Source organism: Crocuta crocuta, unplaced genomic scaffold, assembly GCF_008692635.1.
Source record: "Crocuta crocuta isolate KB4526 unplaced genomic scaffold, BGI_CrCroc_1.0 scaffold478, whole genome shotgun sequence".
In the NCBI taxonomy this organism is placed as follows: Eukaryota; Metazoa; Chordata; class Mammalia; order Carnivora; family Hyaenidae; genus Crocuta; species Crocuta crocuta.
This window is the reverse complement of record NW_027530981.1, coordinates 1,418,519-1,445,391: the sequence shown is the minus strand read 5'-3', so window position 1 is coordinate 1,445,391 and position 26,873 is coordinate 1,418,519. Positions and strand designations below refer to the sequence as shown.

At 36.4% G+C, this 26,873-nt stretch overlaps 1 protein-coding gene across 4 annotated transcripts in view; it reads left to right on the top strand.

Annotated features, from left to right (window-relative positions):
* PARD3B (par-3 family cell polarity regulator beta) overlaps positions 1 to 26,873 on the top strand; it is a 997,354-nt gene that overhangs the window by 146,386 nt on the left and 824,095 nt on the right. The window lies entirely within an intron of this gene.

Genomic DNA, 26,873 nt, shown 5'->3' with positions numbered 1-26,873 from the left:
TCTTTTATTTTTTAAAGTAGCTGGCAAACAACGGTCTTTCGTGATAGTCTTTGTTTCCATTGCTAAAGTAAAAAAAGACAAAAAAAAAACTAACAAAAACAAACAAAACCCACTAAATTGACTACTCCAAAAAGTTTGAACATATTTTGCCAACTACTTGAGAATAATCCCACTGCAAATATCTTGTTTTAATAAGATTTTTCTTCTGATTGTAAACTGGAAAAGTATGAAAGTAACTATTCACTGGCCATACACTGGATTTTTGCTGTGGAGACACATTGTGTATGACTTCGGTGTCGGGTTCTTAGCCCTGGTGAATGTGTTGTCCCTAATTGAACTACAGCCCTCCCTGAGCGATCCTGGATTTAGAGTTTCTTCTCCTGTGCATCCTTAGCGCTGTTTGTTCTAGGCTAATTTATGCATGTATCTATGTTTCTCTTTTGTTTTTCTGCACTCTCAGGGAGGGGTGTGTGTGTGTGTGTGTGTACGCGTGCGCGTGTGCATGCGTCAACCAATTGTACCGGAATGTGGAAAAGTGATTTATTGAACTTGGGTAAAATTTACCTTTTTCCTTTTCTGTAAGATCTTTTTGGACTGTTCAAATTTACATCGGTTTTTGCAGATATTCTATCCATTTTTCCCTTATTTTCTTTTGGAACTCAACTCTGGTGTGCTGGTTTGCTTTGCATTAAAATATCCTATTTCATAATCTTCCTAGATTGTAAGTTCCTAGAGGACAAGGACCAGAAGATTTTTATTTCCTTTGTGTTCCTTGTATTAGTAATATCTCTTACCCAAACTTAATTCTCAAAGAATACTTACTGAATTCATGAGTGAAAAAGAAACCTTTACTCTCTGCACTTGACACCTGCTCTACATGATTTTGATGCATACTTTGTATTGTTTGGTCTCACAGTAAATAATAACGTATTGTTCATGTTCATAACTTTAAAGGACTGACTTTTGTATTTCTGTTTCACTTTCTACTTGTCTGCAGTCATCTTCTTGTTTTGAAATAGTCTAGGCATTTGGTCTGTTTTGCAAATGAAGAAAGTCTTCCCTTCTCAGATTTCGTTGGTGTCTGGTGTATTAAAATTCAAAGCCAAAATGTAGCAAGTTTAAGAAAGGTTAAAAAAAAAAAAGAAAAGAAAAGAAAGGCTAGAAGAGGGATACCTGGGTGGCTCAGTTGGTTAAGTTGGTTATTTTGGTTCAGGTCATGATCTTGTGGTTCACAAGCTGGAGCCCCATGTTGGGTTCTGTGCTGACAGCTCAGAGCCTGGAGTCTGCTTTGGATTCCGTATCTCCCTCTTTCTCTGCCTCTCCCCCACTTGTACTTGCCCTCTCTCTCTCTCTCTCTCAAAAAGAAGTAAACATTAAAAAAAGAAGAAGAAGAAAGGCTAGAAGAAAATGTCTCATCCAGCCTTATGTGAGACCTAATTACAGGAAGGATGTTTCCATGAACAATACTCAGGGAAATCATTTGTCCTACAGAGCTCTTCCGTTTGAAAAATACTTTTTAACTATCCTGGCAGTGCCCTTTTAAACTATAATCCATTTACTAGACAGAGAAACAGTTTTATTATATGTAATCTCTCTTTTAAAGGGACTTCACCACTAGTGAGTAGGGTGAAAAAGTGAGGTAGTCAGTTAAAATCGTAGCAATGGATTAGGGCTCTTTGGGTGAAGGTTCCCCCATTTCTTTAATGTACTTTTGCATTAAATATATGAAGCTTAATTGATATTGTTTTGCAGAGTAGATGAGAATATACACTTTGGATATTGTCAGAAAAAAATGTGCTCCCCTTTTTCCTTTTCAAAAATAATGTAAGTGAAAATGAGAGTCTTACTCTCCGTCCCCCGCCCCGCTCAACATTCTGTAGTCTTTAAGTTTTCCTGATAGTTTATGTATCCAGTGTGGACATAAGTTTGTTTTATTACTTTTTTTAAAGTTTAGATTAAGAAGTAATTACGCATGATACTTCTAAATGTTTAGTGATATATCAAATTCATCCAGTAGTCTTAGAGATAATATGAAGCTTAGATAAAATTACAATTCACCTATTTTCAAATTGGCCATCTAATAATATCTTACATTTAGAATATAGAATGCAAACCCAAAGAGGGATGGATGGATGTACGTAACCCTTGGCCAATGCTCACTTACCTCAACTCCTAAGAAAGATTCGTATTACATGCGAAAATGGCAATTAGGAACCACTGATGGCCCAGCTGGAAAGGATGAAGCAGGAGAAACCAATTTAGACTCAGAAAGCGGTGTAGGCTGAGGTCATTTGGTGAGGCTAGAGAGGAGCCATCCAGCACCCTTCTGTAAGGACTGAAATCGGGGGCTACATGGTATTCTACTCACAGTCAGACAATGGGATAATATACTTGAATCAGCTTTTTAAGTAAATGACTTTCAAAACTTCTGGTCCTGGAAGTGGTTTGTCTGTGGGCTTATCTTGGTTATTCCTTGGGCCAGCATGCCATGGGCTTCTACATGATGCCTCTTTGGGAGATTTGTTGCGTTAACTTGCTTACCCAGTAGAGGACCCTTCACAGGGAGCCGAGTTTTTACCATGTTGCACTATGTCTGTCCTATATTTTGTCAAAATATTACTGGAGCAGCTTTGAAATTTTGCATCTTATGATAATGGGTGTTTGTATAATATCTTATGGTGTAACTCAATTATGCAGTTGTAACAGGCATTCTTAAAATTTTCCTGTTTTATGTATCTGATGATTCAGGTTCTTTGGGATAAGTATCTAAAAATTTATAGCGTTTCACTAATGCGTCTTCTCTGTCTTCCCAAAGCTACTGACGTAGTTTACCCAACGACAACTATTTAACATTTTACGGAACACCAACAGTGTCCCAGAATGTTTTCTGGTGGTTATATACTCTATTTTACTTTAGAGCAACCCTGCAGGTGAGAGCTATTTATTATCCCTGCTTTTAATTTCTGAGAATTGCCCCAGAAATTGTCAGTGACTTGCTGAAGGTCACACAGGTAGTAAAGTATCAGAATCAGACTAGAATTGACATTTCTATCCTCCTTTGTTCTTCTACAAAGTGCCAAGCATGTGCTGGCTGTTTTTGTTTATAATTTCTAGTTATGAAAACTCATGAAGTATAACTAAGCATGAACTCGTTTTTACATAGTTAGCACCGTTGTTAAGAAAGGGTAAGTAATAGAACTATGGAGTATAATAAAAATAATTTAAAATTAGTATATCATGCAAATATAAATTCAATTCTCTTTGCCTGAAGGCTGCACCTTATTTATTGTAAAGGTGTCTTACCTGTGTTGCCATCCTTACATCCTTTTTCTCAGGTCCCAGATTACTCCTTTCAGGACTTTGTAGACTACACTTGTCCAACAACTATATGCTGTTTTGTAGGAAAATACATTCTGTATTCCAGTAACTACTTCTCAGAAGGATTGCCAAATGCACAAATTATAGTCTGTTCTGTCTGTAGCGGGCAGAGTAATGGCCTCTAAAGATGTCTAATCCTAATCCCCAGAACCAATGAGATGTATGGTACATGAGAAAAGGATTTTTGCAAATGTGATTTTTGCAAATTTAAGGACCTTAAAATGGAGAGATTATTCTGGATTATTTGGGTGGGCCCAGTGTAATCACATGGGTCCTTATAATTGAAAGAGGAAGACAGGAGAAGTCCCTATTAGAGAGATACAATGTGAGAGAGAGTTGACTGTCCACTGGTGGCTTGAAAAAAATGGAGCCAAAGAATGCAGGTACCTTCTAGAAGCTGGAAAAGGTAAAGGAATGGATTCTCCTATAGAGCTTCTGGAAGGAATACAGCCCTGCTGACCTCTTGATTGTAGCCTGGTGAGACCCATTTCAAACTCCTCACCTCCAGAATTGTAAGATAAATTTGTGTTACTTGAAGCTCCTATGCTTGTAGCAATTTGTTACCACAGCAGGACACTAATGCAGTGTCTCGTATTTTACAGTTTCATACTAACTGAGCTTTAAGATTTTGTAGAACAAGAAGAAATCTTACATTTCAGATTAGTCAGTCACTGTGCATTCTCTCCAGAGTACAACACAAATTGAATCTCCATTCACTGGGTGAGCCCTCATTCTTTAGGACTTCAATGTCATGCTGTTGTCTTGTGTAGAAATACTGTCAGGATCACACACTCAAGCTATGTAATATTTACTTACCACTTTCTTTTTATGATACATAATGACTCTAAGAAGTCTAAAGACTGACATTTAATAAGTCACTGCAAAGCTTATCATCAGCTGATATTTTTTTAGTGTGAGAACCTGATTATTGAACTTTTATAATTGTTTTCCTTGTTAGTATTTCTTGTTTGTAGAAGACAGTTGCAATATAATACTGAGATAAAGCAATGTATAACTTCTGTTATGTAAATGGGATTACTGACATGGTTTTTACAAATAGTACGTGTGCAACCGTAAAATTTTATTATGTGGTAAGGTACAATGAAAGAATGTTTCTATCTTTGAGGACCATAGTCCTCATAAGGGTTTTTGACTGCCATAAGGGTTCGTTTTGAAGAAGTGCCCAAATCTCCAATTCTAGTGATGGTGGGTTGGCCTCCGAGATCTCATGTGATACCTGGTACTCAAATTTTAAAGTGTCATTTCAACTTTATCCTTTTTTTTTTTTTTTTAAGCTATGTGTCCTTGGGTAAATTTCATATCTATTAGCCTTAACTTGCCCATTTGAAAGATGGGTGTAATGTTAGTTTTTATCTTACACGGTTACTGTCTGAAAATCTGTATTAAGTTTTCAGGACAGGATGTAAAGTGCTCAAATGCTAGCTGTTAAAGTAATATTATGGTAGTGTTATTAGTGTACTTTTTACTTGTGTGTTTTGATTTAACCATTATATCTAAGTATTAAAATATCAAAGGCTACAGTACATTGTTTTTTAAAAACTTTATTAAATTAGAAAGTTATTAAATTGTTTATTAGTTTGATGGGAAGATACTTGATTATGGCAAAATATTTGGATTTATATGTTGTTTAAGAAATCAAAATGTCAGTTTGACTAACTTTAACTTTAAAACAGGAATCCTTTTATCAGAACACAGTGCTTGGTAATGCAAGAGGCATTCAGGGATCCAGTGTGGTTTTGAAATGGAGACCGTTTTGCACACTGAACTGGTGACCTAAAGCCAGACACTGTCCTTAAGCCCAAGTTGCTCTCCGAGCACGCTCTGTTGCCCTCTAGTGGAATCCACAGCTACCTGGAAAACAGCTTGCAGGAGATCCTCCCTGAATGTGATGATGCATTTGGCTCTATTTCATTCTGAATTTTACTGTATTTTTGGCACAGCTTCGACAGAGTAGTGCATCGTAAAATTAAGAGTGTATATTTCAACCAGTGGTTGTCATTTCTTCATGGTTCGCAACCATACCAATATTGACCTTAGCTTTTATGAGTCTTAGAAGGGTTAAAGCAAAATCTTTGCATTTATAAACCTCTTTTTGGTTTAGCCTTCTTCCCATCTTGCTGTTTACTCGTTGAAAGGTTAATAGCTGGTTGTGATGAAGTATGTAACTTTTTGAGTATGTAGTTGAACAATTCATGCAATGTATTGTGTTTTTCTGCAGATAGGGGATGGTTAATTAAGTTAGAACTTAAAAAAAGGTCCTGAATTAATTACTTCATTTTTGAGTCATTTTGTCAGTTAGACTCCCATTTCAAGGGAAGCACCTATTTTAAGCCCTTATTTTTTTAAATTAAAATATGTTTTTTTTTTTTTTCTTCTAAAGTTTTTCTTTGGTTCATGGATGTTGAAGTTTCGAAACCATATTTGAGAGGAAGTTTGCAGAATGTTTCAGAAGTCCATAAAGAAGCCCCCAAAGATTACGTTGGCCAAGAAACTCCACCTTAAACTTTCTAAGGATAGATATTCTGTGCTTATGGAATTATAAAATTATGGAGTCATAGAACCAGAAGAGACCTCAGCAGTCATTTGGCCTAACCCCATTCTCTTGCAAAAGAGGAATATCTAAACCAGGAAGAGTTTAGAGAGGTACATATTTCCAATTGATGTCTTCCCTGAGTCCATTTCTGCATTTCTTTTCTAGAATGCTGATAACATTAAAACCACTGAGTTTCCCCCTCCAAGTTGGCTTCTTCCATTTGGCTTCCTTATTTCTACTGATAGGTGTATCTTCTCCTAGTCTTCTAGGCTTGAATTGCAGTTGGCTAAAAAAAATTTAGTCAGTAAATCCTATGTATTCTTTTCTTTAACCTGTCTCATGTGTTTGTTCCTCTCTTTGCCTTTTTCTAGCTACCAAATTTAAATCTGTAAACTCTCAGGCAATGTTACTTAATTGATAAGGAATTAGTGGTCTTGGCTGGAGCCTCCCTTTCATCCCACCTCCCTGTTCTGTGCCTTGAATGCAAGTGGAGTGGCTAAGAGCTTGGATTCTTGACAGAGAGAATCCTTTCATTTCTTGTCTCTGCTGTTCATGTGGCTTTGGGCAAGTTACTTAATCTCTTTGTCCTTAGTTTCCTCATGGGCAATTGGAGCTAAGAAACCTACTAAATTTTACAAGTTAATCCTTGTAAAGTATTTAGGAGAGTACCTGTCCTGTAGTAAGTCATCAGTGAGGGTTAGGTGCTATTATAATTACTATTCTACTGTTTTGTATATAATGAACTATCGCTATTCTATACTATACTACTGTGTTACTACTATGTGATATACTATTATTTCTAATGTAGTATTGGTTAAGTCCTACCATGCGTTTCAGTGGATAATGAATCCAGTCCAAACTTCATAGCCATATTATTATATTCAGCAGCTTCTGAATGCCACCAAACTATCTTTCTCAAACTCAACCCTCTCAAACCTCACCAGTAATGAAGCTGTGTGTCTTGTTCTCTTATGTACCATGCACTTCCTTCAGAAATTTCTTCATATTTCACTTGTGTAGTGTGTCCTTGTCCCTACCCCCTGCCTGTCCAAGATTTGTTCTGTAGTTGACCCTTGAACAATGTGGATCCACTTAAACATGGATTTTTTTTTTTTTTTTTGTAAATACAGTATAATACTGTAAATGTGCTTTTTCTTCCTTGTGATTTTCTTAAAAACATTTTCTTTTGTCTAGCTTACTTTATTGTAAGGATACAGTATATAATGTACAAAATGTGTGTTAATTGACTGTGTTCTTGGTGAGGCTTCTGTTCAACACTAGGCTATTAGTAGTTAAGTTTGGAGGGTAGTCAAAAGTTAAACATGGATTTTGGACTACAGCAGGGCCAGTTAGTGCCCCTGACTGACTCTGAGGTTCAAGAGTCCACTGTGTGTTACAAAATGTATGCTCAATGAGAAGAGGGCATTTGTGTCGTCCACTGCTGTGTTCCTAGTGCCTGTGCCAGTGCGTAGTGTGTCATAGCTGTTCAGATGGCTGTAGAGTGGAATAGAGGAGGGAATGAATGAATGCTTAAGTGTGTATGTTTTCAGGTCTTTAGTCATCTGTTAGTAATTCTAAACTGTGCTTTTTTTTCTTGATAAATGAGAGTGATCAATTAACTCTTTCTCATAGTGTCATTGGAAAGATTGGTAAGTTGTATATAAAAATACAAGGGACATTATAAAGTACTATGCACACTTAAAGAATATACTTATTCCTGCTGCTTAGTTTTTATCAATCTTTCAAGAGCCAGATAAAATTGTAGTTTTTTCCTAGTCAATGTTTGCAGACCAGTTGCAATCCCAATTATAAGTAAATTGCCCGTGATCTATAATTTTATTGAAATCACCTAGCAGTCTCTTAAAAACTGCTATGGCCTAGTTATATTTATCAGTTGCCATCTTAAAACCTCTTAACAATTTTGTGGTTTGGGGCACCTGACTGGCTCGTCTGTGGAACGTGTGACTCTTGATCTTGGGGTCATATGTTGAAGCCCCACATTGGTTGTAAAGCTTATTCATAAGAGATAATACAACAAACACTCTAAAAAACCAAAACAAAAGAAAAAAAAAGGATTTTATGGTTTAACTTATGCCTTAATTTTGTCTTCCCAAATGTCTTCTGTGCTCCTTTATGACTGAGATGGCCTTTTAAAATGTTTTTTTAACAACTGACTGGTTACCTGTGGTTTAGTGTTCAATAAGCACATCTGATTTTAGTTAATGGAGAGCTGGAGCTAGAATAGAAGATTTCTAATTGTCCTTCTTTTTCTCCACCAAATTATGTTGTATCTTCTAAATATTTCATTAGAAGGGAGTTTGTGGGCACGTTTCAACCTCAAAGGAGCACTTTGGAATCCATGCCTTTGTGACCTTACTGTGGCAAAGACAAATGGTGTTGGGAGGTAGTAACTTCAAGCAAAGTAATTCAGATAATGGCCATGTCAAATATGTTTTCCCTGGTGTCTGGTGCAGTTTAGCTGGTTGGCATCTGTAGTGCGTGCGTGCGTGTGTGTGTGTGTGTATGAGAGAGTATCTGTGTGCACCTATGTGTGTACGGAGTGTTCTGTACTTGTCCTGAACGTGCTTGTTTGTAGTGTGCATCTGTGATGTGAAGGTTTCATTACAGGTTGGAAAGAAAAGAAATTATCAAGCTTGGTGGTGCTCTTAACTTGGGGGATTTGAGTACAGTGAAGAATAAACATAAGAAATGTCCGATATATATGTAAAATTTCAAGTTTGGTTGGAGGGAAAAAGCCAATGACACTTGAGATTACATTAATGCTTTACTTAGCGCTAAAAATGTAATTCTAAAAAAAAAAAAGAAAAGAATCAATGAACATTTTCACCATTTCAGCATGCCTTTAGCCGTATGTTATTGGACCCAGGTCTACCAATATTCTCTCTCTCATCAGCTTCTTTTGAAGCTATCTATGCCCAAGAGGTATGGGACCATTACTATTTTTAAACACATCTGTTTTTGACTTATATAGCTTATACATGGCAATTTCATTAAAATACCTGAAATTACACCAGATAGAAAGCACTTCAGTTATAAAACATCCTCTTTGAAAAATGCAAAAGCCTGGGGGTGCTAAGTGGGCATCACATCATCCTTGTGTAAGTATATATCAATTCAATCGGATTGCATTCCCCTCACATCTAGCTAAAACCAGCTTCAGCAAAGGAATGCTGTAGAGTGTTATATTCTAGAGCACTGGGCTTTGATGGTTTGAATTCAGGATTGTCTTACTATTCTAACTTTGCTCAACCTCACTTTTCTCATTTGTAAAATCAGGTACCCCTGTCTTGCTGGCATCACGGGGTTCATGGGAGGATCGAATGAAATTAAATATACAGTAACAGTTTGAACTGTGATTACCAAACGAATAGAGCCCTTTCTTCCTACCCCTTGTATTAGTGGTCCTTAGGTGTTTGACCAAACATTAAATTGACTTGTAGTCCAGGAGGGACGTGCTGTAGAGAAGGATACTAAACCAGGGGGGACAGATATGAGAGCGGTTTGGAAAGAAGGAAGCTGGTTAGGTGGAAAGAGAAGTCTTCATATCTAGTGAAGTGTCCAGGGAAAAAAAAGGGGTGGGGGAGGTGGCTCTTTAACCAGGAAAGAGGGCAGCTGTGAGGGTTGTAGGAAGAGACCAGTTACTGAAAGGCAGAAGATTAAATTTACCCTTGGGAATTTAACTGGTGGGAAGAAAAGCTACTAGGGCTTCCACATACAGACAAAAAAGGGAGGCATAACCTACAGTACAACAACAGTTTCCCAGAGCTTGTACAGACTCTGGAAGCTGTTAACATTTGTGTGTATATATTCACTCTCTGGTTCTTGCTTTATTGATGGGCAGTAGGTTTCTTGAAGTGGAAGGGAATTGGGTGCTTCTGTGAAGAGAAGGGGAAGTATTCACTGTCTTTGGAGAGATCCCAAGAAATCAGATTAAATGTTATGGAAAGAAAAGTACATGAATACCTGGATCCCCTGGTTTAAGGGAACCCCCACCACCCCCATCCCCACCACCAATAGGGATACTTCTCAGTACTGACAAGCTTAGAGAAGTAACTATTTATATTTTAGCTCCTTGATATTTGACCAAGAGACTGTGAGCCATTCAACAGTTTCATGAGACTAGCCATGTACTAGACTCCTTGTTAATCTCACAGGATGTGGGAGCTCAGGCTCACTTTATGTTATTAATTGGCTACATTGTGAATCAGATGGACTTTTTTGGAGCTGCTCTTGGAATCAAATTAATGTTTATAACATTTCTTTGACGTACTTGTTCCAAATTCCATTTACATGTATAGATGCATTACGTTTATAGATTCATTTTTAGTAAATAAGAGTTTCATTAAATTTGGCTTTTAAAAATTGTAGCTTTTTAAGGTCCCATAAGTATATAATGTTCTGTTAAAAATAAAGTGTACTTCCCCATCATAAACATGGAAACTTCACTTAGAGGATTTTGGCAGGATTACTGAACTTTATGTTTACTGCTTTAACTTTTTAAGTTCTCTTTTTAGCTTCCTCTTTTCTGATGTTATGAATCAATTTTGAAGGATCCAATGACATTTCCTTAACAATAAAAAAAATACTCCTTGGGCAGACTTTACTCAGAGAGGTAAAAGAGCATAGACTGTTGCTCATATATAATGTTTATTAATCTTAATCCAAAATATGTTATGAGTGAAACACACATATTTACATTTAACCACAAACAGAACAGAAAGGCTGAAAAATAATGATTTGAGATGATTCCTATTGCTCAACTATCTGAAATATGCAGTTATACATATAAACAAAAAGTTAAAGAATCTCTTAGTTCTTGACACCAGACTACTGGCTTAGTGTAGCCACTGTGTACCAGCTCAGAATGAATCTAATATGATGGAATAATGTGGTGGTCTAAATAGCTCACCTTTCATCTCTTTTTTCCTTTTATTTTTTATTCTTTAGGGACAGAGAGAAGGAGGGGAAAGGGGCAAGGGTAGGGGGAGGGAGAGAGAGAGGGAGGGAGAGAATGAATGAATGAATGAATGAATAAATAAATGAATCTTAAGCAGGCTCCACACTCAGCACAGAGCTGGATGACGGGCTAGATTCCAAAGGATGAGGGGCTAGATTCCAAAGCCCTAGGATCATGGCTTAAGCTGAAACCAAGAGTCAGACAACCAACTGAGCCACCCAGGTGCTCCTAAATAGCTTACTTTTCAAATGGAAATCTTACAAAGTTCTTAGTTGAATGATTGATTTAGAACTTATTTATTAATGTATGTATTTATGTATTTTATTTTATTATACTTTTAAATTATGGTTTCAGGAGTAGAATTTATTGATTTACCCAATGCTGATCCTCAAGAATGCCTTTCTTAATGCCCATCACCCATTTAGCTCATCCCCCCATCCACCACCTCTCCAACAACCCTCAGTTTGTTCTCTATTTAAGAGTCTCTTATGATTTGCCTTACATCTCTGTTTTTATATAAAAATAGAATTATCTAATGTTGCAGAGACTGAAGAGCTTGGGACTGCATCTGAGAAGAGAGGGTGCAAGGGAAGTTGCTAACTGTCCTCAAGTATTTGTGAAATCAGGAAAGAAGGGATAAATTCATCAGCTGTATCCCAAGAAGTTGGTCCAATGAAGTTTTAAGGAAGGAAGTACATAACAGTTCCATATAACAGATGGCTCTTCAGTGAATCATATGCTGCTGTGTGAAACACAGACTCCTAGTCATTGAGAGAACATAAGCAAGAGTTGAGCAAACATGTAACTGGAATTCCTCTTTCAGGTCTGGAGTGTGGTTTGACCCTCGGCAGGCCAACTGTGAGCCTATTAGGCATGCATTTCAATCCAGAAATACAGTGTTGGCCTACATAGCTGATTCCTGTACAGTTTTATTATTCTTTGCTTATCCAATGTCCATTCTTCACTTCTGCCTTCCTAGAAGAACTCCACACTTGTTCAGGCAACTCCTTCAACATGCACCCTATATGGTTTGGTCTCTGTGATCACCCACTCGCAAGGGTGAGTCTGGGTGGTCCCTCAGCTGCCATCTAGTTCCCTGTGCCAGTGATTACTTTGAGAATGGTCACGTGACTGAGTTCGTGCAAAAGATGCTCAAAGAGCAATTGGCTGAGGCCATCTCGGAAAGCTCTTTACTTGGTCTTGTGGGAGAAGTTCCCTTGAATTTTACTCTGAGAGCCTTAGACCCGCTATAGCCTTCCAGTTCCAGTATGTGGTAGAAGTTGCTGTGAGGAGAGGCAGACCCCCAGGTCTCCAAGAAATGGCTGCAGAGCCAGGGGATTCAGTCTATGCTGAAGCCTATCCAAACTTGGGCCCTCCAGTGATATGAGTCATATATTACCTGATATTTGAGCCTGTTGCACTTCTCTGGGACTCACAGAGACAAGGTTCCAAGTTCTTACCCACTGTTGTAGGAGTCTCCCACTTCTCTTCATTCCCTTGTGACTAGGGCATATGCGTTCTTGCCTCTTCATTTTCTACATCGTTAATTTGAAAAGTCTTCTGAAATGTGTTGATGGTTCTGCCAAGTTACATAGCTCCTTTTTTTTCAGGATTTTGATTTGTTGGTGAAAGATTTAAGCCCCTTAAGGTTAAAGTGTATATTTCAATTATCTGTTTTGCATTACTTTGATTTAATAAATAAGATTGACTTGGGATGTTTCCATTTGGTGAGAATAATATATTTAAATAAATTTTTATCTCTGATTGTTGATTGTGTTTTTCCTAGACGGAAGCAACACATAATATTAAACAATTAAACATGAACTCTTGCTATTTCACTCATTCTCTATAAAAAATTATATATTGCAGTCAGTATTCTAGGGATTAGGGAATCAGAAGGAGTTCTGTTTTTGGCTTTACTTAAAACATAAGTGGTTAACTTGATGTGTATCTCACAGAGGAACACGAAAGTTGTTTTTCCTAGGGGTCCTTTCTTGATCTAGCCTTCCTAATTTTTATTTTAATAACGTGGAAGAAATATTCACTGCCAATCTTGAAATGTTGGGATTTCTCTTTCACTAGATGCAATCTTATTTTACATTAAAAATCTGGAAATTGCATTTAAAGCGAAAAAAAATCCAAAACAAAACAAAAATCTCAGGCAATTTAAGATGTACAGTGTAGTAATCTTTATTTTTTATGTTTATTTACTGTGTGTGTGTGAGAGAGAGAGAGAGAGAGAGAGAACAAAAACAGGGGAGGGTCAGAGAAAAGGAGAGCGAGAGCGAGAGAGAGAGAGAGAGAGAGAGAGAGAGAGAATCCCAACCAGGCTCTGCACCATCAGCACAGAGCCCAATACAGACCTCAAACCCATGAACCATGAGATCATGACCCAGCTGAGATCAATAGTTGGACACTTAACCATCTGAGCCACCCAGGCATCCCAGAAGTAATCTTTTAAATAATTTTCCAATGGTATGAGATAATAGTATGGCTTCTAGTTTCGCCTGGATAGTTAAGTTTTGCTAATTTTCAGATTCTTTCCTCACCCTCTAGAAAGAACTGGAGATATTGACCTGACACATGGTTGTTTTTCTCCTACCCCATATCCAAGTTACACAGATAGGTCTAGGTGTTCTTGGGGGCACCTAGAGACTCCCCGGTGGCCCTCAGCCCCTAAGTGGAGCAGAATCGGGGTGTTTTTTCTATCACCAAGCTAGAGGGAGTACTCCTAGTATGGACCTTAGGAATATTTTTGTGATAAAGCCAATGTGATTCATACCTAAGTAGTAAAAGGACTTTTTTTACATTGTGAGATTTAAATTATTTTTTCCCAAAGTAGCTACATCAGTTGTTTGGGTTTTCTAGAGAACTAGCCCCTTCTCCTCAAACTACAGGGAATATTTTGGAAGTTTGGAGGTTAAGTGAGGAGTGTTGGGGTTGGGGGCGTGAATGTGACTGGTTAGAAAAATAACTCACAGATTCAGTGTGCTGTTGACTTGAAAAAAAAGAGATGCTATGATAAACACCAAAATAAAACAAGCAACAAAGAATAATCCGAATAAGAAAAGTGATAGAAAAATGATGAAAATGTTGACATTTCCTCAGGGAAACCTAATGTCAAAGGCATAAATGCTGAAAGTATTTAGATGTTTCTTTTCCAAATGGAAGCTATTATTTAAGGAAGTTAAGTATTTAACCCCAATGATAGAACATAATATGAAATATTTTGCACTTGACAGAGACTTCAATCTGAAATGTTATCTGGTGCTCATATATAATGCATCAAAATATGGAATACCCCTTCTGGTTGGCCAAGTTTTAATTTTAAACTTTAGTATCTTTTGTGTATATTTATATACAAAGAAAACTTAGGGAGTTGGCCTGTTTCAAGAAACTTTTATATTTCCTGCTACATTGATATTTGAAATGAATATTCAAGTAAAAGTAGAACATTAACTGTGCTAAAGTACTGCGTTTAAATCTTTATTGTTCTTTGGAAGTTAGAAGCTGAAAATAAACAGCAGATTTATTGAAACGGATATCAGGGAAGTCTGTTCCCTGGCTATTTTATCCCACATACTGCTTAGATTTTTCCAGAACTAAATATCTTCCTCTTAAATGGAAAAATGCTTCTTTTATTCAACTGTAGTATCTGATGGCCTAATGTCACCAAAAGTGAAAATAATTTGGGGATTTAGAGATTTTTAAATTTTAGTTGCAACTTTATTGTAAAATGTACTTTTTCAACAGTGGAAATAATTATGGCTAGAATATTCTGAGTACAATTTTGACAGTAATGCACTTTACAGGGAATAAATAACATAGATTTTAAAAGTTGGATAGTGTCTCCATATAAGGAGAGGAATGCAGCTCGGGATTGAATTTTTGACACATAATCTTTTATTATGACATCTAGTTGATGAATTCTTCAGCCAAATCATTGTGTTAAAATATCTCCTTTCACTGTCCATTAGGTCTGGAGCTGCAAGCGTGCATAAAACCTGGCATCCGCTTTATACTCCCCATCATTGACTTTGGGACAATGCCAGTGGCATGGTTATAGTGTTTAAAGTACAGTCTGAATGCGGTGTTTTAGGAATTTGTCTAAGGCTGGGGCACTTGGATAGCTTATTTGGTTACTCATCTGACTTTGGCTCAGGTCATGATCTTGCCGTGTGAGTTTGAGCACCGCATTGGGCTCTGTGCTGGCAGCCTGGAACCTGCTTCAATCCTGGAACCTGCTTCAATTCTGTCTCCCTCTCTCTCTGCCCCTCTCCTACTCACATTTTGTCTGTCTGTCACTCTCTCTGTCAGAAATAAATAAACACTAAAAAATAAAAAAAAATTTGTCTAAGGCTGGACAATCTTTATATGTAACTTTGTTGTTGGCATTTGAATGACACACAGATAGTGTCAAAACAAACTATATTTTAAGAACAAAAGGTGTTAGGACAGGAGTTCTAAAAGCACCTTTGTAGGACTTTTCCTTTGGTTTAAAACTATTTAAAATGATGTTACAACTCCAATATTGATACCTGTTACATTTCAAAATTTAAAAGACAGTAAAATGCAAAGAACGCCATAGTCATCTGTAATCACATCAGCAGATGTAATCATTATTAGGAGCGAGGTACATAAATTTCTTTCATAGATTTACTCAAACATAAATATGGCATATATATTTTTTCATACAAAACTGATACTGTTATATGCTTTTCTTTGAATTACATGATTTTGCTATGCCTTTATTCTTTGAAAGTGATTTTTAGGGGCACTGGGTGGCTTCATCTGTTAAGCCTCAGACTCTTGGTTTCTGTTCAGTTCATGATCTCACGGTTTGTGAGTCCGAGCCCCTCATTAGGCTCTGTGCTGGCAGTGCAGAGTCTGCTTGGGATTCCCTCTCTCACCCTCTCTTTCTGCCCACCTGTGCATGCTCTCTCAAAATAAATAAATTATAAGGAGTGATTTTTAATGCTAGCATGGTGTTGTCTCCTTGTTTGGGGATTTTTAGCCTCCCCAAGAGGGATTTTTAAAGATTTTAAAAGATTTAAAGATTTTTAAAGATTTTAAAAGCCTTTAAAGTTTTTGCTGTAATTCTGGACAGTACGTACTCTAGTTACTGTAGGTAAATTTTAAAAGCAAGCTGTATTTTCAGCATAAAAATCTTGGGGTGTTTTAGAAAATGAGTTTCATCATTTTAAGTACAGCATAGAATTCCTGTCTAGAAAAGTATAAGTAAATGACTATGTTAATGGAGCTTACTGAGGTGATTGCTTCCCTAGGCAGCTATATATTGGCTCTGGTCCCTGTTCTCATGTTTAGAAGAAAAGTTTCCATTTGTTTTACAAGAGATTAATGGTAAATTATTAGCTATAATTTACTTTAAAAACATTTCTGCTTTGAAATGCATATATAAAAAGTTTAAAGGCAAGTCTAACTTTTAAAAAAATCTTAAATCTGTATTGTTTTAAAAAAGTATGTTGAGTGCTATGCTGAGTGTTATTTTGTTGTGGATTTACCTATTGTTGATCATTTTATTGATATCACAGAATACATTTTTTTTTCACCAGTGGAAAGGAAACAAAAGCATTTGCAGATGTCTTCTACTGAGGAAGCCTTTGTATACATGAAAATTGTTATTACAGAGTTGTAAGATTATAATTAGACTAGTATTTATGATTCTAATCAGAATTTACCTGATTGAGAGTTTAACCAAGTGTGAGGCACACTGCTAAAAGCATTACTTACCTAATTTCATAGAATCTTCAGGATTACAGCAAGGTAGATCTTTGTCTCCATTTTAGAGATGAAGAGTCTAGTGTTGACAGAGCAGAATTAAGTGGTTTGCCCACCGTCACTGAGCCAGGGATTCCAACTCTTCCCAAGAAGCCAGAGTTCTTAACTACAGTGCTTTGAGCTCGTTTTTCCATATTTGCAGTCTTTTTTTGGAACTCTGCTGAATGGTCTCTGCACAGGCTCATGTATGAAAGGGGTTAAGCCATGAATCCATGTCCATTATGTAATTGATAAAAAAAAAAAGCAGTAAGTTGCCTCTTGTTAAAGAGCTGGGGGTGCGTGTATAGAGGGGCTGGGCTGACTCAAGGAAGCAACAACTAATTTCTGTTGCTTTATGCTCTGGTAAGAAAAAAATAGGTTGCAGATTTCTTCTGTGAAATGTTTTAATTTCTGTAGAGTTGCCATGCATTATTCAAGATTATAAAATGATTTGAATTTCAGGAGCAGACAGATTTTCTGATGAGGATTTCAAGCTGTGTAATTATGAAGCCCATATAGGTTAAAAGTTCAGAACTCGTTAGCTTAATCATTAAAAAATAACCAATTTCTAAGCATGGCATTTCATTTTAGAGGGGTATGGTTACAATATCACTTACTGAAGTACTCCTGGATTCTGCCTCGTGCCCCAGCTCTTACCGAGAGTGTTCACCACTGTGTGCCACATACCTTATCCTCTATTGCTGCATAGTCTATAAAGAAAGTTCATATTTTATGGTGGCAAATTTGATGCTATAGAATAAGGAACATTTCTAAGAATTTCTTCAACTTTCTTGGCTCCTTAAAAATTGAAGGAAGTTGGTAAATGCGTGCCAAATGTAAAAAAGTTCACTGGAACCTGTTATACATGGTGTCGGAGCATACATTTAGGAAACGAATAGCAAAATTCCTTCAAATAAAGCATAAATGTTTCAGAATAAAATATAAGGAAATTAATGTTCCAGCAAAAGAGGCAGCTCATAAAGGAGGTTGGCTTTTATTGTGGTAAAACATAACTGTTTACCATTTTTTTATTTTAAAACTTTTAATGTTTTGTTTATTTTTGAGAGAGACAGAGGCAGGGTGCAAGTGGTTGAGGGGCAGAGAGAGAGGGAGATACAGAATGTGAAACAGGCTCCAGCTCTGAGCTGTCAGCACAGAGCCTGATGTGGGGCTCAAAGTCATGAACTGTGAAATCATGACCTGAGCTGAAGTTGGATGATTAACCGACTGAGCCACTCAGGTACCCCCACAATTTTCCATTTTAATCACATGTCAGAGCATAAGAGTCACTGGCACTAAGTATGTTCACAGTGGTGTATAGCCATCACCACTGTCCATCACCAGGACTCCTCATGATATGGGTATTTTTAATTTTGCATAAAATAGTGCAGATATCATTGAGAATATATTTGGATTTGTAGAGATTCCTAGAACCTTTAAAACTCTTTTGACTTTTAAATTTATGTAAAAAGTAACTTTGGAATTGTAGCTTTTGTTACTTCCACTGATACAAATGAAATCTTTGCCCTGAGTTTGAAATATTGTCAGGGCCATGATTATATTCTTTGGGATGCAAGGACATTGAGAGGAAAACTGTATTCATATAAAAACAATCTTATGAAGAGCCATTTGAGGTGATTGAAGATCATCAAACAGTTAATGAAGGAAAAGAAAATACGGTGTCTGAGATTTTTGACTGGCATGAAGATTTTAATGCATATTATCTTGCTTTGCTAATCAAGGTGATTGAGATGCACTTGCTTGTTAAAGTTGCTTTTGACTTTGAGTTACCAGATTTTACATTTCTCTCCTCTTCATTTGAATGCTACATAAGCCCTCCCCTTTGAATCTGAGGAGAGGGGGTCACTATTTTTCTTCTAAGAGTACTACTATTATATGTTGAGAATACATATATTTTTTTCTAATACTTGGAGAATGATAACGAAAAAGAATTTTTTATTGGTTCATTTCATGCTTGGTAAGATTCCAACTGTCAAAACATTATAAAATTTTGAACCTTAGAGGCACATTTCATCACCAGAGTACTAATTACTGCAGAGAACTGGAGCGAGTCATTATGTGGTAGTATTTATTAGAGCTGCCCAATTTTAATGTTTTTTTGGACCAGAGACACTTAAATAAAAGGTTAAGCTGTTCTGGCACAAAAGTGGGAGGAAAAACTGCATGTTGCATGCAGCACTGTCAAATATAATGCAGGAAGGCTGGAATTAATTGAAAATTAGTCACCGACTTGCACTGAAACTCAGCATCTTATTTTCAGGGATGTCCTGAGCACGGCAGATGTTGTTCTTGATTTATTTTCATTATGTTCAGTTTTGGGCACCTGTTATGTGCTAGGCACTGGCGATGTGAGGGAAATGGGAAAGACCAGATTCTGTCTTCAGGGAGCCCATATTCTTGGGTGGGGAAGAATGACCATAAGCTGAGCAGCAACAATCACACAGCAAGCTAAGCATGGCAAGTGTTATGAAGACCAATGTAGCAGAGTAAGGAAGTAACGTTGAGGGCATGAGGGAAAGGGCATTTTATTGTTTTAGATTAGTTTATTTATTGAGACAGAGAGAGAGAGAATGCCTGAGCATGGGGGAAGGGTCAAGATCGAGGGAGGAAGAGAGAATCCCGAGAAGGCTCTGCACTGTCAGTGCATGGGGCTCAACACATGAACTGTGAGATCATGACCTGAACTACTGTCAAGAGTCGGGAGCTCAACCGGCTAAGCCACCCAGTCATCTCATGAAAGGGTATTTTAAATAAAGTAGTTAAAGGAGGATCTTCTGATGATGTGACATTTGAGAATAACCATGAATGAAGTTCATCTTGAAACATTAGTTACATAAAATTGAATAGTAAGCATATACATACCTCTTCTATACTTTACATAGTATGAACAAAAATAACTAATAGAATAGAACAGAAGTAACTATAAAGTAGGCTGTTAAATAAGCAAACATAGTAATATTCTGTTTAATAGAGTTTTGTTAAATTTCTATCCTATACAAAGCACTGAGTAGATAATGAACTGAGGGGGAGAAGAGATAAAGGATGTATCTCTACCTTCAAGAAAGTTACAATTCAATGTCAATTATTGTAGTTTCCTGAGAAGAGAAACGGGGGGTCCAAAGCAATGAAGTGTGTGGGAAATAGCACATTCTTCTGTTTGTCCAAATACTAGGAAAGTGCATTATATGCTGATGGTCTATAGTTTTGTCTCTTTAATGCAACCCCTTGCCTCTCCCCAACTAACCCTATGAGGTCGTTCTGTGATGACCATATTTTAATTTAATATTCAATGCATAATAAGTAGTCAGTAAAGGCTTTTTGGGTGAATGAGTAAGGGAATGAAGACAGAAAGACTTCATGCTTTTTAGAAATAAGGTTTTTTAAAATTTCATTTAGTTTTTAAAAATATGATTTATTGTCAAATTGTTGTTGTTCCAGTGCTCATCCCAACAGGTGCCCACCTCAGTGTCCATCACCCGCTTTCCCCTCTCCATCACCCCCCATCAACCCTCAGTTTGTTCTCAGTCTTTAAAAGTCTCTTATGGTTTGCCTACCCCCAACCCTGTAACTTTTTTCCCCCTTACCCTCCCCCATGGTCTTCTGTTAAGTTTCTCAAGAAAACATATGGTATCTGTCTTTCTCTGACTTATTTCACTTAGCATAATACCTTCCAATTCCTAGAAATAAGGTTTTGAAGAAAAAAGAATAGCTTACATGCACTTGTAAGGGTGAAATTTATTTTAGAGTGGGGAAAAAGCCACCAAGGCTGGAGAAGGAGACAAGGGAGAGGAAGAAGTCAGGATGCAAATTAGATGAGTGACAGAAGATGAGTCCAGAGAATTAGGTAGAGAATGGCCAGCATCCCAGCTAGTGGTTGACCTTGATACATTTGGAGTGACATTTTCCTTTCAAAAACACGAGAAAAAATAAGTGGGGTTGGATAGGTGAAGACAGATGTTGAGAAGTAGTTGAAGTCTACGGTGAAGGTCAAGGTCACAGTATTAGTGAAGGGAAAAAGGAACCATCTGAAATGAAGAGGGATTGGAAGCTGATACAGACAGGTTCAGAATTTTGAAGTTTTCAGATTTTAGGAAGGCAATAGATGCATGTACTATGTCCTAAGTACTGTGTACCCCCATAAGTCTTGTGCAATAATCTATAATGATACACATTAATATTTCTCTAGAAAACGTATTAATTACTATTTACTCTTATGGAGATAGAGATGATAAATGGCCTCCACTCAGCATAGTTTGTACCAAATTTATAAAAAGCAAACCAAAAAAAAAAAAGAAAGAAAAAGAAAGAAGGAAAAAACCCAATCAAATGGGTTTTCAGAGCATTTTGGATATTGGAATGATGGATAAGGCATTGCAGATCTGTGCAATTTGTATTGTCTGGTTTTGTTTGCAGGGGTGATTGAGAAGGATCAAGGTATTTAAGATTTGAAAAGAAGCAGGATGTTTTGAGCAGGGGAGCATTTAGGGTTAGCTGCTGTGATGTTCGGGATGGGAGAGTGGTTGGTCATTGAACTCTATCACCATGTTCCTGTGCCTTGAATGCCCTCTCTCTGCGTGCACAGGGTGATACCCAGCAACCTGAATGGTGATCTGGGGCAGACTAAGCCAGAATACGACAGAAATTTATCTTGTTACCATTACTGACAGGAATGTGTTCCACTGGCGTTTGAGGAGCTTACATTGTGAGAAGAGCATATGGTTTGAAGTTTGAGGGTTGAAGAACAGATAAAGTTAATGGGGCTTTGGGGGACTTCTTGAAGAGACCTCTGGAATGCCTTTTGGTCTTAGTGAAATTTATTCTTTAATGGATTTCCTTTCCTAAAATTAACACTTCCTTGGAGAGTTTCTTGGTATTTTATTTATATTTTATCCCAATAAACAGTGTGCTTAGACATACATAGAAGGTGGTTGATGATTACAAAAAATCTAACAGTAGATTTAGGAAATATTACTTCAATGTGAGTTATGACTAAATAAATGAATTACTCCTTTTGTATTTTTCCTGTGTGTGCACAAACTTTATGACTGTATAGTTTTCAAACAGGATTATAATTAAGTTTCCAATATTGTAATTTCACACATATAGAATTTTTATCTTAATGGGGATTTGTCCTAGATGATTTTGTAATCAATTTTGTAAAATGTCAAGTGAATATAACCTAAATGCTAAGTAATGAATTCTTACTATTAGAATTTTAAAAAAGTGTTAATAGGGAAAAAACCAAAAGTTTTATGAATGTAATCTTTCAGGTTTTATTTCACTTTGAAAACATTCTATATTGAAAATTGTGAAGTGCTACACTGAGGGGTCACTGGAGGGACCTTGGGTGTGGGAGTCCAGGGGGCAGTGGGGGGACAGTCTGAGAGTGTCCTTTGGAAACTTCGTCTTCTTGTCACCATTTCCGTGGTCAAAAACTCTCAGCAGGGCTAGGATAGAACTCATGACTCAAGGTCTCTGAACTGAGAAGTATAACTCCCCTTTTATAACTGGAGAATTTTTTTGACCGTATGAAAAGAATATATTCTATGTTCATCTGTTTTGTATCTTAAATTCCTCAGATGAGTGTAGAATATATTTTTTCTGGTCTAAATGGGTAAGGGGCATTAAGGAATCTACTCTTGAAATCATTGTTGAACCATATGCTAACTAACTTGGATATAAATTAAACAATAAATAAGTAAAGAATGTATTCTAAGTATGAAGACAGACTTTCAGACTTGTGTTTATGATACACTTTGTGATTATGGAAGAGTTATATAAGAATTTAACATCATAAATCATGCACTTAAACATTTTGGTCATTAGATTTCAGAAATGATCTTCCAGCAATGATGCAGATGTAGATAAAGATAATTTAGGTTTAGGAATTGGTCGATCAAATCATTACAGTGGTGGAATAATTATGTCACCTTTAATAGTATAAAATACTCTGAAAAACTCTAAATATTTCTAAGACCTTTATATATTTTTCATACCAGATGATTTAGGATTTTTATTTCTAGGGATTTACTTCTTAAGTCTATTGTGAATATCTTCTCTTATAGAATTGTACCAGAATAACTGTGTATGTTAAAATGCCTTCTTAAGGGCATGGTCTATCCTTTTGTTTCCAATGTTGTTTTAGGTCAGAAACTCCAAAAGTTTTGCACGGTGATACTTCTTTTAAAAAAAGCTGTAATCAATTGTCAGCCACATTGGTAGTCATTCCATGTAAATCTTTTAAAAAATAAATTTTTAAAAGCTTATTTAGCAATCTCTACATGCAACATGGGCTCAACCCAGAGATCTAGAGTTGCGTGCTCTTCTGACTGAGCCAGCCAGGCACCCTTGTAAAATATTTTTCTTAAGTGATTTAATGCATCCCCCTGGACTATTGAATGATAAAATACATTTTCTTCTTAGCCATTTGTTTGTTTGTTTGGTTTTTTGCTTTGGAGCTGATAAATTGAAAAGAGAGTCATATCTGGTGGGTGGGATCTTCTAATTTAGCCTTTTACCCTTGAATATAGAAGGTGGCTGAAACTCAGTTGAAATAAAAATAACGTTGCTTTGGAGCAAGATATTTACTATAAGAATGTGAAAATAATTTTGTTACATTTCTGTTATATTATTCCTAAATTTTCTTACCCATTAAAAAATGCCTGGTTTCCAGAATTGTAAGGGTGCTCCCAAACATTTGAATATCCCCATTAATTTGGTATAGTCCAGAAAAGAAAGGTTTGGACTTAAATCACTTGAGTAATAAAATACTATTTGCAAGGTGCACCATACACTACAGTGTTTTACATGGAGAAAAAAGTGAACAAGAGGGTAAATGTAAATGAATTTCTCCCTGGATATTAGGGATTTTCTGTGAGTTTGAGGCTAACTTTTCTCATTCCAGAACTGGGTTTTCTCATGTTGAAAAGATCAGTCTTGAGACCATTATTCTTACCATGTGTATTATTCTACTTATTCTCTCCTGGGATCTTCAGTTGAAGTATCATAGCACACACTACCTTCACTTTTCTTTGTAGCTCAGCTGCTGTTGAACACAGTGTGTCATCTGCTTAGAGCCTGGTGAAGCATATGCCTTCTCTGTGGTGGTGTCATACATTCAGTGTGTTCACTTATTGACTACGTCTCTATATAAGGTTGCTCCTATATTGCTGGGGTTGAACATTGAAGAATCTTAAAGAAATTGAAATCAGGCAAAATGTAAAGATTTCCAGATTTTATGGAAATTATGGGCCAAAATTTGGAAATTATAGACCAAAATTTAAGGGTCATTATACCTTGGCATGCTTAAACTTTAAGTTTGCCTCAGGAGTTAGGCGCTTGCTAACTAAATGATTGTTAACTTTAAATTATTCTTAATATTTAAGTGATTGGAGAATAATGGTAAGTGCATTTTTTAAAGTTGCATCTTTTTATTTTGAAGATGCTACAAAAGTAATATTTTTAACTCCACAAGGAAAATAAGCCATCTCCAAAAACAGAAAAAAAAAGTTTTAGTAACATTTCAGAAAAACTCTACTAGAAAAGTTATCAGGTCTCCGTTCTTAAGTTGACCTTGAAAGGTTGGTTGAAATAGTTCATTTTTGGGAAGAAACGGCCATGCTGGATTCAATTCCTGGGGGTCGAGAACTTGGGATACTAGAAATATATCAGCTAAGCATTTGATTGACCAGTGAATGCTACCCAAATAGATGAAAGAAATACTGTTTCCAAATCACTAAATTTTACACCTGAAACTAATATTACACTGTATGTTAACTAAGTGAAATTTAAATAAAAAACTTGAAGAAAAGATTAGAAAATAAAAGAAATAATCTTCCCATATACTCTGACGAGGAGGGACAGTGATGATGGAAAAGGTGTGTTCATTATATTGTACCTTACTCCAGACAGGCATTGGTTTCTTGATGTCTTTCAAAGCAGGTTCAAAATCTGTACCCTGGCAAGAAATTGTTAGACTAGTCTATATTTTGATATATATTTTATAGATTATTTAAAAGCTGTATTTTAAAGTATTTGAAGACCTGTGGGGCATGCTCATGGGGTAGAGTCTTAGATGTGGGATCGAACTCCTGGGAACTTATTTGGGCTGCATGTACCAGTAACCAACTGGGTGATTCTCTTTGTGTCTTTCCATCTTCCTGGGCCTCCCTCTTTCTTCTTTCTAATCTTTAAGGGGTTGCACCAGCATCGGTGCTACTCACTGGTCTGAGGAGTGATTCCACTAGAAGGTGGTACAGAGCTCACACAGATTCTTGCCACATTGTCTGAGTTGAGGCCCTGTAATCTGTGTGGAGTCCTATCCTATTTTGTTGGTGCCTAGTTTTTGTTTTCTCTCCTCCAACTGCTGTCACTGACACGAGTGAAATCTCTTGAGCTGAAATCTAACAATAGTTCGTCATATGCTGAAATTCTAGCCTAAGGGATTTGGAAGCCTGACTTGGTGATTTTGATGATGAAAAGGAGGATGATACTAGATCAGAGGAATTTTCTTTTGACCTATTCGAAGGCCCTTTAATCAGTCAGAGCCTCTTTAGAATCAAAATCATTTCTCTAAATTTTTTAATGTAACGTTGATAGTATGGTCATTATGACTAACAGAAAGCTTAACCAGTTTAATCTGTGTACTATAACTAGTTCTCAAGATTTAGGAGTAAAAATTACACACATACACACATTCTTTGATTAGAAACAGTTATTTATTTTATAATGCTGAGCCAGTCATAAAATTGTGTTTGATTTTTCTCTTCTCTCCATGTTTCCGAAATAACAATTTCAAAGGAGTTTATAAAGAAAAATGAGAATTTAAAAGACTGTGTTGATTTTTATTGCCTTTTCAGTAGTTTGCTGTGTATTTGGCAATAAGTGCTGTATGAGAGAGTAGTTTTTTTAATAAAGGTAATATAATATGGAAGTTATGGAAGTTATGTATAGGTGGTATATGCGATCTCTCTGTTAATTCTGTTATTCCTTCCCTGTCATTATTTCTGTTATTTCTTATGACTGTATGTGAATCTGTAATTGTCTCATAATAAAAGTTAATTATATTTAGGTATTATTCTAAGCACATCGTATATATTACTTTATTTAGCACTTCTGAAAACTCACTGAGACAAGTACTGCTTTTATCTCCATTTTATAGTTGGGAAACAGAGGTGCCAAGGGGTTAAGTCTCAGTCAAGTTCCTGTGGTTAGAAAAGGTGGAACTGGAACTTAAACCAAGGCAGCCTGACTCCACCGTCCATGCTTGTAACACCTGTGATTTGAATAATGTAGACTAGATGTAAAAGCTTTGTTGTTAGTAATGAAAATCAACTCTTTGATCCCTTATTTTATGATGAATTCAGATTGTACAGTAAATAGTCTTTATCATTTTGTAGAAGGCATTATATCATTTATAAGGAGCATTTGAACTCTACATTCCTAAGTTATATTTATTAAGAGAAACTGATTACTAATAAAAATCTTTAGAGATTTGTGTATTCCACAAAGAATGCTTGAAAATTCTGGCTTAAAAATTGGCTTTACTTCACCAGAACTTAACATTTTCAGGAACCACTTAGCCATTCTGACATTAGTAAAAGGAAATAATAAGTGAGTGGCCTAGAGATTAGGTACATTTTGGTCTTTTAAAGACCTGAATCTTCAACTATAGAACGCTGGTCAAAGATGTATTAAAAGTCTTAGATTCTCTGAACCAGACAATTGATAGGTGTAGGGTGCCGGGGTAGAGAAAGTTACAGATATTTGGAAAGTAGGAATGGTTTTGTATACTGTTACCATTCATGACTCTGAAGAAACTCCGTTTTGATGGGGACTCATGGACTTGTATTATCTTTGATGAGGAAAATTAATGTTTTTCAGTTTTTTTTATTTTAAAATATTTTTAAGAGCCATATCATCTATATAAAAGAATAATTATCTAATGATACAGCAGTGGAGGAAAAATCATGTGTAATGTATTTACTGCACAGCTTAAAAAATAGAATAGTACTCTTTAAATCACCACCTAATTGCTTCTCCACAGTCACGCCTATCCTCTTCCCACCCTAAAGTGTTTATCATTCTACTGACTTAACAGAATGGATATTTATCCCCAAATAGTAATTTTATGTCTTTTAGGACTCTGTGGGCCTTGTGTTATTG